General features: G+C 31.9%; 1 protein-coding gene across 25 annotated transcripts in view; it reads right to left on the reverse strand.

Annotated features, from left to right (window-relative positions):
* The window catches only part of LOC106871676 (zinc finger MIZ domain-containing protein 1), a 459684-nt gene extending 450115 nt beyond the window's left edge, over window positions 1-9569 (reverse strand). For all 25 annotated transcript variants that reach the window (XM_089363061.1, XM_089363006.1, XM_089362974.1 and 22 more), the window contains exon 1: window positions 9025-9569. The gene's annotated coding sequence lies outside the window, so the exon portion shown is untranslated. The remainder of the gene's footprint in view (window positions 1-9024) is intronic.
* Window positions 9570-16316: the final 6747 nt, after the last annotated feature.

Here is a 16316-nt window from a genome sequence, read left to right on the forward strand (position 1 = left end):
ATATTGATAAAAAAAAATATATGTACATATATAAATATATATATATGTATATAAATATATATATATATATATATATATATATATATACATACATGTATATATATATAAATCTATATATATATAAATATATATATATATAAATATATATATATATATATATATATAAATATATATATATATATATATAAATATATATATATATATATATATATATATATATATATATATATATATATATATATATATATATATATATATATATATATATTTATATATATATATATATATATATCATGATGGACTTCTTTCAGCTTCTGTCTACCATATCTCTACCTACAAGGTTTTAATCAGTCTTTTTTAATTATCTACCTTTTATAAGAAAATAAATGTAATTATGGGAAAAGAAACATTTATAAAGAAGAATTGTTAATATCCATGATGACACATATGTCAAAGATAATGCAATCTCAGACATCCTATTTCCATCGCCTGATACAACATTGTGAATTTTTTTTAAGAAATACAATAACTCTTGTAATGTACTTCAGAATAATGTAAGTACCCTTTCACAGAATAACTATCTGAACACTATTCTTCATATACAGTGTATCAAACACAAAATATATATTTGAATGTGATCCAATGATGGAACCAAAATATGTGTTACATCCTGCCAGACAGTTATACTGTTCACATTCATGCTAGAACAGGGGTCCCCAACTACTGGACTGCAGACCAGTGCCATGCCACACATAAACAATACCTCTTTTAAATTTTGTTTCTATTTTATTGATTATTGCTGTCTGCAGGGTGCCTCTATATTATATATGTAATAATTAAATTATATATTATGCACTTCATTGTGTTTTTTTGTGAGTCATTCTTGGTCCATGGATAAAAATTGTCTTGCATAAAATAAATCAATGGTGCAAAAAATGGTTAGGACTTAAAACTGGTCCACCATACTGTTTGCAACACCATTTTACAAGAATTTAAATGTCCTTAAAATATTAATTAACACATTGCATTATACATTTCATAAATTTTTTTCTTCTTTTACTTATTTCATTAGAAAAATAACAAAATTTCAACAAATACCCTGCCTTATCTGTAGCTACTACGTTTTTGGCCCAAGTTGGCTTTCAACCCATTTGTCCTTTGGATAGTATGCTTTTGACAAATGTGTTTTAGATGAATATTCTTAAACCCAACACAACTAAGAGCAGACATTACATTTTAATCTTACAGAAGTCGTTATAATTTTTTCAGACTTCTTCTGTATCAGATTCATCTATTTGTTTTTACAACCATCTTCCATACCAGCATGGGCTAGATAAATATATTATTGAAGGCTTCTTTCATAGCAGAATGTGCTTCCTGCTGCTAACCCTTATGTATTTTCCAAATAAGAAATGTCTTATTCCTTAATACTTTAAGGGTGCAAAGCCAGTGAATAAACCACTGACAGGAGATTTGACAACATTAATATTTGCACTTGAAGGATTTTTGGAAGAGTAAAAATGTAAACAAATACACATAAACATATATATATATATATGTGTATATATATATATATATATATATATATATATATATATATATATATATATATACATACACACACACATATATATATATATATATATATGTTGCCTGTTACATTCTTGTTCGATTTTTTCCCTTTTTTAATATATATATATGTATATATATTCACACACACATACATATGTAAACATATAAACATATATTAACACGCATGCACACACACACATATATATGTATATACACACACATGCATATATATGTACATATACATACACACACACACATATATATACACACATATATGTGCATATATATATATATATATATATAATAATATTAGGGACAAAATCCAAAATTACAGGTAAAAACTCAATTAAAATCAATTTATAAAAAATTAAAATTAAATTGAGCTTTATTATCTTTATCTTATCATATTTAGTTTGTTTTATATTATACTCATTTATTGTGCTTTTAATTATTAATTTTTCTATATGTGATAGTGGTTTTTCATCGATGAGTTCTTGAAACTTGGTTATTTTCCCTAAAACTATATATTTTATATATATATATATATATATATATATATATATATATGCATAGATGCATGCACATTAATGTGCATATATAATTATATGCATACATATCTATACATACACACACACATACATACATGACTATCCCTGCCTGTCCCCTTCATAACCCACACTAATCCCTTCCCTTTCACCACTCCCTTCCATAACCCCTCCCCCATTATTGTCTACAGTTACTCTTTGCACTACTACCCTCTCACAACTAAAAATCTGCTCCTCTTGTGATATTTACCTCCCCCATTCCACCTTCTTTACCAGCCTACCCAGAAATATTGCACAAACATCCTTATTCTCTTTCGGTTACTTTTGCAAATTACAAGGCTGCTGCAACAAAACAAGCACCGAACACACTCTGCAAAGTGGTTGTCGTTAAGAAGGACATCAAGTCATAGAAACTGAAAAGCCATGCCAACGGATATTGAAGCATAACATAGTCAGTCTTCTGACTCATCAGATTTCACTAAGCAGTCCAACCTATGTCAGCACGTACATATATATATATATATTATATCCTAACATTTTTACTATACTATATATATATACTCTCTCTCTCTCTCTCTTTCTTATGACTGAATGAAATAGGCTGTGTGGTAGGAAGCTTGTTTACTAACCACATAGTTCTGGGTTCAGTCCCACTGCAGGGCACCTTAGGCAAATGTCTTCTACTCCTCAGGCCAACCAAAGCCTTGTGAGTGGATTCGGTAGACGGAAACTGTAAGAAGCACGTTGTGTGTGTGTGTGTGTGTGCGTGTCTCTTTGTGTCTGTATTTGTCCCCAACCACAGCTTGGCAACCAGTGTCGGTCTGTTTACACCCCTATAACTTAGCGGTTTGACTGAAGAGACCAGTACAATAAGTACCAGGCTTAACAAAAAATGAATGGGGTTGATTCATTCAACTTCAAATTTCTCAAGGACCAACAACACTGCTTGTAAGGTGGTGACACTTATTTACAACTATCATGCAATGCCAAAACAAGGAGACAGAGGCACACACATGCATGCACACATACACATACACACACAACAGGCTTCTTCCAGTTTCCATCAATAAATCCTCTAACAAAGGTTTGGTCAGCCCAGGGCTGTAATAGAGGACATTTGCCCAAGATGCTGAACAGGAACTGAACCTGAAACCATGTGGTTGGGAAACAAACTTTTTAACCATTCAGTCATACTGCCACCTCACACCCACATGTACATGTATGTACATGCAACTGTGAACATGTGTGTATTTGTGTGTGTGTGTGTATGTGTGCACGCACGCATGTGTGTGTGTTTGCACCTCCCTGTGTTGACATTGCATGACAGCTGTAAACTGCATCACTGTCATATAAGCAGTGTCCAGCTTCAGGGAAATATTACCTTGCTTGGAAACAGATGAGAGTTGATGACAGGAAGAGCATCTGGTCATACAAAAATCTGCTTCAGTAAGTTCTGTCTGACCTATGCAAGCATGGAAAAGTGGACAGTAATGGAAAAGTGGACAATAAAAAGTTGATGATGAGGATGATGCATACTTACATAAATATATATAAATATAATAAATACATGCATACATTTATATACATAGAAATATATTCATATATTTATTACATATTAATGAATATATATATATATAAACATAAATATGTGTATTTATGTATGCATAGACATATATAAGACACTTTATGCATAACATCTAATGTCTATAAATAATATACATATAAATATATATATTTATAATGTACATAAATTGTATGTATAATATATATACACTTGTCTATATAATGTATAATTGCATGTACACAATATATAATATAAAAATGTATGCGTATACATATGTACTTAAGTATGCATATGAGTGTGTGTGTGTCTGTGTGTGTGTGTGTGTGTGTGTGTGCAATTATAATATTGTATACAATACATATATTAGATATCATCTAAATATATATGCAAATATGTTACACATATTACATATATATATATATATATATATATATATATATATATATATTATATATAGGCGTAGTTGTTGTGTGGTAAGTAGCTTGCTTACCAACCACATGGTTCTGGGTTCAGTCCCACTGTGTGGCATCTTGGGCAAGTGTCTTCTACTATAGCTTCGGGCCGAGAAAAGCCTTGTGAGTGGATTTGGTAGACGGAAACTGAAAGAAGCCTGTCGTATATATGTGTGTGTATGTGTTTCTGTATCTTTGCCCTCCCAACATCGCTTGACAACAGATGCTGGTGTGTTTACGTCCCCCCGTAACTTAGCGGTTCGGCAAAAAGAGACCGATAAAATAAGTACTAGGCTTACAAAGAATAAGTCCTGGTGTCGATTTGTTCGACTAAAGGCGGTGCTCCAGCATGGCCACAGTCAAATGACTGAAACAAGTAAAAGAATATATGTATGTAATATATATATATATGTAAATATATACAAGTATATATACATATGCATAATATATACAAGTATATATACATATATGAATATATATATATATATATATATATATATATATATATATATATATATATATATATATATATATATATATAAACATGTATGTATTATGCATATATATATATATGTATATTACATGCATATATATGTATAGAGTTGTTCCCATTAAGAAGGGACGTAGACATTGAAGCATGATGGAGACTCCTGGCTTGTTGGGTCTTTCAAACTGTCCAACCCATGCCAACATGGAACATGGACGTTAAATGATGATGATGATACATATGTATGTATATCTGTATGTATACACGCACACTTACACAAACAAAAGAATGGTGATAGCTGTATTTGATTAGTTATTTCGTGAACTGTCGGCAACATCTATAGGAAGAGTGTGTATAAAATTATTACTCTGTAAAGTTTAAAGTATTGACTTTGAACTGAAATACTCTCCTGATCCTAGGGACCACAGTAGATTAGCCGTTACTTTCCCTAAAATAGACATTCTCTTAAGTGGTTACCTGATCAATTAATTAATAACCAAGTAGGCTGCTGGGAACTGGTGGTTACCTCTCTCAGCCAGATTTATACATCTTAACTTCCCTATAATAACTTCGCCAAGTCTACAATATAATTATAGTAATGTGACCCAGTTTCTTCATTTCATTTGTTCTTTTTTTTTTTTTGTATGTATGTATGTTAATTATTTACAGAATACTCTGAAACTATTTCAATGGTGAGAAGAAAAAAGTCTAAAACAACAACAAAAACGACACTTCTTGTCTATTTGAATAAATTAAAATATAACAGCTTAGTGGGGAAATTAGGAAACTATAACTGCATTCACCTAAAAGAAAAATCAATAACTGTCAAACATCTAGACCAATATCGTATCTGTGATTAAAAATTTAACTGGAACAATAAATAATTCATCTTATATAGAAATAACACAAGTAAACAGCTTTATGCTAGTTTTTGAAAGTTTTAAAGAACAACAAACTAAGATTTCAGAAAAAACATTATCAACGAGAATATAAATTATTGATTCCTTGTCGCCAGGCGCAATGTCAATTTTGTTAGGGACAGAAATTATAATTGACTGAGCTGACAGTATATTATTGATACTTATTTTATCAAATCTAAAGAGGATTTGAACTCTGATCACTCAGATCAATGAGGTACTAAACTAAATGCAGTAAGGTGTCGAGACCAATATGTTATTGTCTCTACCATTTCTAAACAAACCCTATTGCAAAAGAACGGGTTGTAAATTCTTCAATTAAAGAAAATCATTACTGAAAATAAGAAAAAAAATTATATAGAATCAATTTGTTTGATTAACCGTTTTAAACACATCATTCTTATTAACTGGCTTAACAAGTCAACTGAGAAGTTGAATGGCAAGAGGTAATACAAGCAATATCAACTGATAGCTGAGAGATCAATAAATCTACTACATAGGTTGTCAATGTCAATCTATCCTAAGTAGATAAATAGAAGCATAACTGTGAGTTTACTCCACATAAATAAATATATTGTAGTCAGGCATAAATAACAGAAACGAGTGACAAAATAAAAGAGAAATATAAATTTGGTTATTAGCAGTAGATGTCACAGAATATAATTGGGTATATATTTTGTGCGGATGTGTGTGTATAATCAGATTGATTAAGAAAACATTGATCAGTTGAGTGCTGTCAATAGACTTAGATCTGGCTAACATTTAATAAGATAAGTAGCCAGAAACTACTAGTTTCCGCAAAATGATAATAATAAATAAACAAATAAATGAATAAGTTCAGCATCACAAAACACACTAATTTGCCTTTATAAATGCCGCGCTTTTGTTCAAATAAAGACTGAAGCCAATTCATAGCATTTGTGTCAAATGCAGTGCAGGTTAGATTTTATGTATATTGACATAACGTAAACACTTTCACACAGAGGCAAAAAAAAGGCATAACAAATGTGCTGTATGGTTGGTAGTTTACAAATTTATATAGAAAAAAAATACTGTTCAAACATATCTCTGAAATATCATTTTAACTAGATGAACGATAATCATTGTAAACGCCTTCACGAGTTTAAAAGTGTATATAAATAATATAAGCCTTTAGCTTTCACAAAATACATACTATTTAATGCAAATAAGCAGATATTTTCGAGAAAGCTAGTATTTTCAAGAAAAATTATTACAGAAATTTGTAAAACGTATATTTCTAATGATAATCATAGTATCAAAGATGTTATTATAGTGACATATTATAAGAGCACCTCTGAACAAAATCGTTTACAAAAAAAATGTACAGTTTTCTTAATGCGTGAACAGAAACAGAATTCTTCATCTGTTTGTTGTATATAATTCTGATGTGGAATTAAACTTTTTTTGTAGCGTGTTCATAAACTTTCTAGGTTTTCATTACATATGAATATATTTTCAAAACAAGTGATGACACGAGTATAGAAGCGGACAAAACGAAAGTGAATAAAAAAAGTGAGTGGAGGTACCATAATATAAGAAAGGTTGAATCCATAACTAAAACGGTAGGCATCAAGCTTTATTGACAATTACAGAGCTAAAATCATTCACAGAAAAGGTTTTCCTTCATGCAATACTTCAATCCTTCATGCTCTACGAAACAGAATGCTTAGCATAAGTTTAACCGGCACTTCCAAGAAACTGGATTGAACCTCATTCCTCTCAGTCTAAGAGGCACTTTGGATGACAAAATATCTGTCCGGTTATTATAGTAACTGAATTTTTAAGGTAATGAGGGAGAATAAGATTAACTTGCTTGTCTTGAATCTTAACAGTTTTGAGTTTTAAGCTGACAAAATTCATTCTAAAGGACAATAATATTTGCCACTTGATTAGATTTTCAGGAATTATAACTGTGCATAAAAACGATATCCAATCTAATGAACTTTATGCAAAGGTATATATATATATATATATATATATATATATATATATATATATATGCATTCTTCTTCCCTATATATATGTATGTATATATACACCCATATATCGATATCCATAGACACACTCTCTCAATATATATATATATATATATATATATATATATATATATATATATATATATATATATATATATATATATATAATACATATATTATATTTACACATACCCATTCACATACTTGTATATACGTGAAAGGAAGCGAACCTGTATGTGTGTATATATATATATGTGTGTGTGTGCAGACATATACATACGTTCATAAATGTAATTATATATACATATTTAATACCCATATATTCGCAGGCACATACCCACATATACATACATAATATACATAAATATATTATCATTCATACATACATATATATATACACACGCACCCACATAATTATCATACAATCATATATATATATATATATATATATATATAATGCATTCCCCTAATATCTAGCTAAGATAATGATAATGATTAGCATGAAATGGGCAGTTCTGATTTATAAGAGACCCATGGAATTAATTATATTAGCGACTCAAATGAAGAGTCACTGCTGTCAATATGAAAAAAGGGATCGGAATACAACAATAATATGGAAAGTGTAACTAAAATATTAAAGCTAACATTTATTTCATTTATCGATGAAAGGCGCGAAAATAAATGATGAAATATAATTTGTCTGGTATTTTTATAAACACGGTATTTTTGCGGTTGCAAGGTATATTAATAATAGTCTATAATAATAGGGGAATTTTAATGTCAAGCAATATACAAACATCTGACAATAGGAGTTGTGATGTGTAGAGAAGAAAAAAAAGTGGATCGTTATTGTTTGTCCTAGTCTTAAATCATAAAGAGTGGAAACAGGATGGTATCCCACGGAAACAGTAAATAAAATCTGGATAGAAGTTTTTCGGGTGTGTTTGTCCCGCCATCAATAAACATGAGAAGGGAAGAGCCGTTTCAGAAGGGATGATAAACGATGGTGATAATACTAATAATAATAATAATAATAATAATAATAACAGTTATCGTAATATGAGAAGAACAGTTATAATAATGATAGAATAATGATGATGATGGTGATAAAAATAATAGCAGTAATAATAATAATAATAAAGAAGGTGATAGTAATATATCTATTTAAGGAGCAAGACAGAAAAAGGGTCTCAGTAAAACTGTCAGCGATGGGGACACTGAGAGGCTAAACGATTTAGTAGACACGATTAATAGGAAGATAGGATCGTGTATGTATGTATGTATAAAAAAAAGATAACACAAAAGTATGGATCCTGATGAGAGCTGAACAACAATCTAAAACGACTTTATTGTTAGCAAGGGATAAAGGATGAAGGGCACAAGTCTATATATATATGATATCATTTTTAAAAATCATCATCATCATCATTTAAAAGCATTTTAAAAAATCATCAACAAAAGCGAAATAATTTTTCTTTAAAACAACTCACCAATTTGTTGCAATTTCAGAATCTCTTCTTTCTAGTTTATTATTATTATTATATATTTTTATTTATTCCTAGGCAACACGCATTGACCAGAATCCAAACTGTTATTTGTAAAAACTCCGGTGTGGAAAATTACTCACTGCTTTTAAAAGCCAGAAGATATTACTATGAAAGAAAGAAAAAAGCTGTTCAGGTTTAAAACCCTAAAATATTTTATCCGGCATTTAAACTCCGTTATATTATATTTTTCAGAACTGTTCCACATCCATCGTCCAATTCACAGTCAATTTTTGTTTTGTTTTTATTTTGTGCTTTTTTTTTTCTCTCTCTCTCACTCTCTCCTTTTCTTTCTTTCTTTCTCACTTTCTGTCTTTCTCACTCTCTTTCTCTCTCTTTCCCCCCGACGAAGCTAATTAAGTAAACCAGCAGCAGAAGAAGAAGCAGTCAATAGCAACCATTATTATTATATTACCAGCGTTCGACAATTTAGTACTCTTCTTACGGGTTTTCAGTTGACGTGAAACAATAACACGCGTTCGGAAATGAATGAACGAATAGAGGGAATAGAGAAAACCTGTTCGAAATGAATAAACGAATAAATGAATAAACTGAGGGAATAAATTTTTTTGTCTGTTATTGTCGATTGTTTTGCGTTTTTTTTTCCTCCTGATTATTTTTTAACTAAGAAAGAATACACGAATAAGAGATCTACCGAACGAGTTGCAGTGGATGACGAAAAATAGAGAAAGACAGAGCGGGATAAAGAGATGAGAAGAAAGAGAATATATCAGAATGAAGAGACAAAAAGAGTGAAGGAGCGGGAGTTGTGAGTAAGAAAAAGAGGGTTGACAGTAACAGTGAGTAAGAGGAAGACAATTGAAAAATGAGGGGGTGAGAAGGTTGTGCATAAGAAAGGACAGGTTAAAAACGAAAGAGAGAGGGTTGAGTTATTCGAGAGTAATAGTTTAGAATGAGAGAGGGGTTGAGAGTTAAAGAGAGAGCTGCGAGTGATGATGAGAGAGAGAGAGACGTAATTGTAAAGCAGAGGAGGGTCAAGAATAGACGGAGAAAGTGTTGAGTTGAAAAAGGGAGGGAGCTGAGAGAAAAAAGAGGATTATGAATAAATAAGAGAGGGTTAAAAGTTAAACAGAGAGGAGCATAAAAGTAAGAGAGGAAGTAGTGAATGGCGGCCTCTGTTGACTGCTGCGGTCTCAGCTGAAATATATCACAGCTTCTAATGATAGTCGTCGCACTGTGACTTACTGAGAACTACACACGCACAAGGCTATATCCATCTACTAATTCAGTCATAGGCTTTTCTCTTTTTTTGTGTGTTCAAATGTTTTTTTCATAGTCTTTAAGTAAACATAAGTTTATTGAGAAACTGACCGCACACCATTTAGTCGTTTTTTTTTCTCTTCTCATATTTTCATAATCCTTTCTTTCTCATGGAAAATATTTGACTACAGATAATTACATAGTTTATAAAGAAAAAAATATTATACTTGGTTGAACAAGCCTTAATTCATTTAAATTAAAAGCAAATGACAATGAATTTTTTGCCACAAGGACAAAATAATAGCAATAATAAAATAATATACAAGCTTTTTTTAAAAACAAAGTTGTAAGATACTATTTCATACTTTCAAATTTATTCTTTAGCATTATTAATTATCCCTATGCCATCATTTTTTTTAATTAGTTTTAATTGGAAGAAGCAAAAACTGATTTTTGTTTATTTATTTATATTTGTTACAGTGATAATAATTATTTAAAGTCTAGATTTAATTATTAGTTTCATTTCATGGTCGAAATTAGCAACTTAATTTACTCTGCTTATATTTCACAATACACACTCCTTTAATATATACATAAGCGCTTGTGTATGTATATATATATATATATATATATATATATATATATATATATATATAAAGATAATTAGCATCCTGTAATTGGTTCTTTTATGAATGTATTTTTTGTTAGTTATTTTTTTCTCGAAAAGCTTTCATTAATAATTATTATCATTATTATATTTGTATTATATATATATATATATATATATATATATATCAGTCGCTTTGAGAACTGCCAAGCAAGCTTGCTACTTGCTATATTTCGTTGTTGCTGCTGCTGTTTGACTGAAACTTACTAGAAAGCCATCAAGCCGTCAAATAGAATGAGATGGAAATTTTAAAAAAATAAAAAATATATCTCAGAAGTGGCGGCTTTGTTACTTCAAGAAACATTTGAATGACACACACTCACATCCATCTATCTTTCTAAAACATAGGGACAGAATTATACACACACACACATATACATGCGTACATACATACATATACACACACACACACATATATATATCTTTCAGCTTTTACTTGTTCCAGGCCTTAGTCTGTGGCCATGCTGGGGCACCGCCTACACGAACGAAGATATCTTAGCGTACATAAACATGCAGAGATGTGCCGCACTAGCTCTTATAGAACATACGTATTAATCGAGGCACTCACGAAAGACATACGAAAAGGGAATACATATACACACTCATATAAACACAAGGCTGCAGCAGACACACACACATAGAATCTAAACACAACACCCTCGATAAGACGGACGAACACACACATGTAATCATACACAAACACTCACACATAAGCTACACAAACACATTCATCGACAATACATACACGCGTATATGTGTGTGTGTGTGTATGAGAGAGAGAGAGAGATGATTCTAGACAATCATCTACATCACACACAAAGAAAAAATTTAAACTATTCTTCCAAATATTTCGTCCAAACTAGACTGTTTTATCTCTGATTATTTTAATCTTGTTTCATTTCATCTTTTCTGTCTCTTTTCTTTTAGTCATCTATATTTGCTCATTTGTTTATGTATTTATTTTATGTATATCCTATATGTGTGTGTGTGTAAATGTAATGTATATGTGTGTTTGTGTATGTATATATAGATATATATGTGTGTGTGTGTGTATATATATATATATAATTATTATTATTATTAAGTCAAAAGATCTGATCTGATGATTTTCGTGAAGATTCCTCCTACTCTTTCCTATTTCACGTCTTACTGTTACCTCCTCCTCTTCCTCCTACTCCCACTATCACTGCCACCGCTTCTCCGTCCTTTACTTGCTCGCCGCCACCCGAAACTAGGAAGAAAAGAAAGAAAAAATAGATTAACAGAAGAAATCAGTTTTGAGTATGTTTATCAGATAACAGGATGGGATTTTTGTTATCGGAGAAGGAGAGAGAAAAAGAGTGAAAGAGTGAGAGCCTGGGTGGTAGAGTGGTATATAGAGTGATATAGAGAGCTATTGCTTGCTTTAAAGACGTAATAGTAGTTGGGTTGAGATGATGTCTTGTTGGTGGTTGGTTGGTGCGCGCCTCTTCTTGGCAAAGGCTCGGCCAAGTCACGAGAAAGAAATTAACAGAAACCAAAAGCATCTCTTTCTCTTCGATTATTATTATTATTATAAAGTTTTTACCTCATTCCAGTATGCATTCGTTTCAATTATGTGTCTGTTTAGGGTGGGGGCATCTGTGCCGTATATATGTGTACAAGAAAATGCAAAACACGCACACACAGACACAATATACACAGCTATCAAGAAAGTTGAGTTTATTTAGTAAGATAATACATTGTATAGAAAGATATATATATATGTATGTATATATATTGTGTGTGTCTATAGATACAAGTATTGATACACACGAAGTACGGAGGTTTAAGCCAGCTATACATAGATTCATACATACATTCACGGATACATAGATGTAGATATTTAATACAGTACATATTTATAGACATTGCAGAGTGTGTACATTCTTAAATAGGTTATATGTACTGTAAATGCATGAGAGAGAGAGGAAGTTATATTCATAAATAGACTGTGTACAGTGAATAGGTACATACCTAAGAGACTATATATATGTATGTACATATATATGTGTGTGTATGAATAGACGCGCATATATATACGGCAAATTTATATCGTATATAGACGCATACACATACATATATACACACACACAAATATATTATATTTATATATATAAATATATTAAATAACTGCTTTCGTTATACAATAACAATGAATAAAAATAAATTTGTCTATAGAGATATACAGATTATATATACATTATATATATATATATATATATATATATATATATATATATATATATATATATGAGAGAGAGAGAGAATATAATATATGAATATTAAATATATATTATATGTATATTCAATTGTCTGCGCGCGTGTGTAATCCGTGTCGTTAAAGTAGGCATAAATTCGCATCATTAATGTTGATTTTTCACGTTAAATATTCATGATTTCAAATTGACTGGTGTTTTGGTACACAACAACTAATGAAAAATTTTAATTATTATTTACCCCTCCTATCTAATGTCTGACATTTTAATAGTGTTTGTTTAATTATGACAATTAACTAGAGGTGAGGAAATCGTGTGTATTGCCAACTTATTAAAATAACTACTTTAAAAAAAATCTAGTAGTTCCTAACTAATTAACCCTTTTAATTGTTTTATTATAATTAAAGAGTTGGTTATGACAATAGGCAGCTGGACTAAATATAATCAAGTATTTTGTTTTTAACCCACTACCTTCCGTGTTCAAATCCTACTTGGTGTGGGATTTCTTTCCTCATACCCAGTTCGATAAAATAAGTACCAGTAATATTTTGGTGTCGAATCAATTGACCACACTCCTACATAAGTTGGCCGCGTACCTAGTCGAAAAGAAATCAGTGTTATGGGTCAGTAGTGTTGGTGCGTTACCAGCGACTGGTGCAAGACATGTTATGGCAAGACCGCGCTGCTTTATTATTACTACTTTTTATCCCCTTTGAAATTTTGCGCCTTGGGCAACTGCTCCTCTGACCCCGCCTACGCTATACTACTATTAAAAGTTTATAGGTCTTTCTTTTCTCCTAGATAAACAAAAGAAAAAGGTGGACAGTTAAAGAAATCAAGAATACCGGTCTTTGTCACTGTTTCAAATTCTGTCAGCATTGATTTTTTTTCATGAACTTCGGTCATTTTCATCCGATCCACAAAAAGTCAAAATTATTAAAAACTAAAAATTCATGGATTTTAAGGGGAAAAAAGTGGTGAGAGGAAAACTGCACTTCTACATATCGAGATCATTAAATCAGAGATCGAATAGACCTCTAAATGAAAGAAATTGCAGCCGTGACCATCCCTTCTCATGGTTATGTACAACTACATTATCTAATATACGCTTTCTTAATTAAGGATGATTGAGAGCGATATGAGGGAGATTTGGCTGCTATTTCTAACAGACAAATCATTACGTAAGCGGTCCCTTGTGGACTTGGAAAGCTGTTGTTTCAGTTGTCATTGATCTTAATGACTGTGTGTGATATGAGCTTGAATGGTGGGGGGTACGAGAGGCGCGGTTACGTAATTCATGCAAATAGATACACATCTAAGTACTCTTAAACACTTTTTCTATGTTATACGCTTATTAATAGGAATGCATTTACACGTATGCCCTTCGCACAGATACACGCATTAATATCTGTAAGAGAGCGCAAGCACCATAATTTACGGAAGTCAAACTCCTGTCGAAATGTTCAACGCTGAAGTTGATAAGATGCCAAACAACTATCTGAGAAATCTGTAGTTTCTATCATCCCTCAAAAGTCAGTTCTCCTACGCTACAAGTAGGTACTATAAGATTGTATAATTCGTTGCACTATAATTCATTAATTTACATCGAGTCCAGTTCCTGCCATCAGAAAAGTCACGGGCATATATCGAAGACGTTTGTCTCGTCCATTTAACTCAAGAAAGTTTTAAGTTGTGATTCAGTGGATTACACCAGTCCATAAAGGTTTCTTGTACTTTTTTTCTTATTGTATTTTCCAGCATACGAGTCAAATTTTTCAGACCAAAATTTACGATCACAAATGGTAGGTCGACTTATACACCAAAACGCCTTCGGAGGTCTTGGAAAGGCAGTGGCGCAGTGACTGTTTGAATGTTTACACTTTCTTGACTTGTATGCCAGAAAATACGGTAATCATTCCTGCTAAGCCAAAACAATAACTCATTTTCAATTCCAAAAGCATAAAGGCCACTGCATCCTTTCCTCTTTGCTTTATCTCAAGTCAGTAAGAATGATCATTTGTTAATGTATGACTATCTCAAAATGCAAAAGATCAAGCATCTAATTCAGTTTACTGTGTTGTGAAGCTTATAGTTATATATGTCCATATTCCAATGTGTGGTTACATAGACATACACATACAATCTGTCTATAGTCAGTGTTTAGTAGTGAGTGATACAACAGCAATAGATATGGCACTTTACAGAACAGTTCTTACGAAATTTCTTTGCAAACTCAGATTATAAAATATTAAAATTTTCCAAATTGTTCAATGTTCTTGAGATTGGATGGTGTTGTTTACATAACTGGATCGTTATCATTAAACAATGTGGCATGAATAAATCTAATAAATGTTTATGTGTGTGTGTATATATATATATATATATATATATATATACACACATACAGAAAGAGAGAGAGGAAAGAGACACATGTTCTTTAAAAATGAAGGAAATCTAAAACACAAGAGAATAGCTGTAAAAATAACTTAGAGGATTGGGTAAAATGCCCTTACGGAAGGAGAAAGTGGCCAGCAAGCCACTGCAGAGAAATAAGCTCTGTACCTCTCAAATTCTAGTCTTTTATATTGGCAACTAAAGTGAGATCACAGCCACACATGTCTGGCCCTGTTAAGAATACCCCTGATGCGTCGGGCGATATGATATGCTTGAGAAGACCTACTGAGTCAAGTAAAACCAATATTGTAGCTGGGGCTGGTGCCCCCTGACTGGCTCCTGTGCTAGTGGCACATAAAAAGTACCATCCGAATGTGGTCGATGCCAGGTCTGCCTGACTGGCTCCCATGCCAGTGGCACATAAAAAGCACCAACCGAACGTGGCCGGCCAGTACCCCCAGACTGGCTCCCATGCCAGTGGCATGTAAAAAACATCATCCAAACATGGTCGATGCCAGGTCCACCTGACTGGCATCCATGCTGGTGGCACGTAAAGGCACCAACCAATTGTAACTGATGCCAGTATCCCCTGACTGGCTCCTGTGCTGGTGGCACATAAAAAGCACCATCCAAACGTGATCATTGCCAGACCTGCTTGACTTGCTCCTGTGCCGGTGACATGTAAAAAGCACCCACTACACTCTCGGAGTGGTTGTCAT

This window comes from Octopus bimaculoides, chromosome 1 (assembly GCF_046866305.1).
Source record: "Octopus bimaculoides isolate indiv1 chromosome 1, ASM4686630v1, whole genome shotgun sequence".
NCBI classification, from domain to species: domain Eukaryota; kingdom Metazoa; phylum Mollusca; class Cephalopoda; order Octopoda; family Octopodidae; genus Octopus; species Octopus bimaculoides.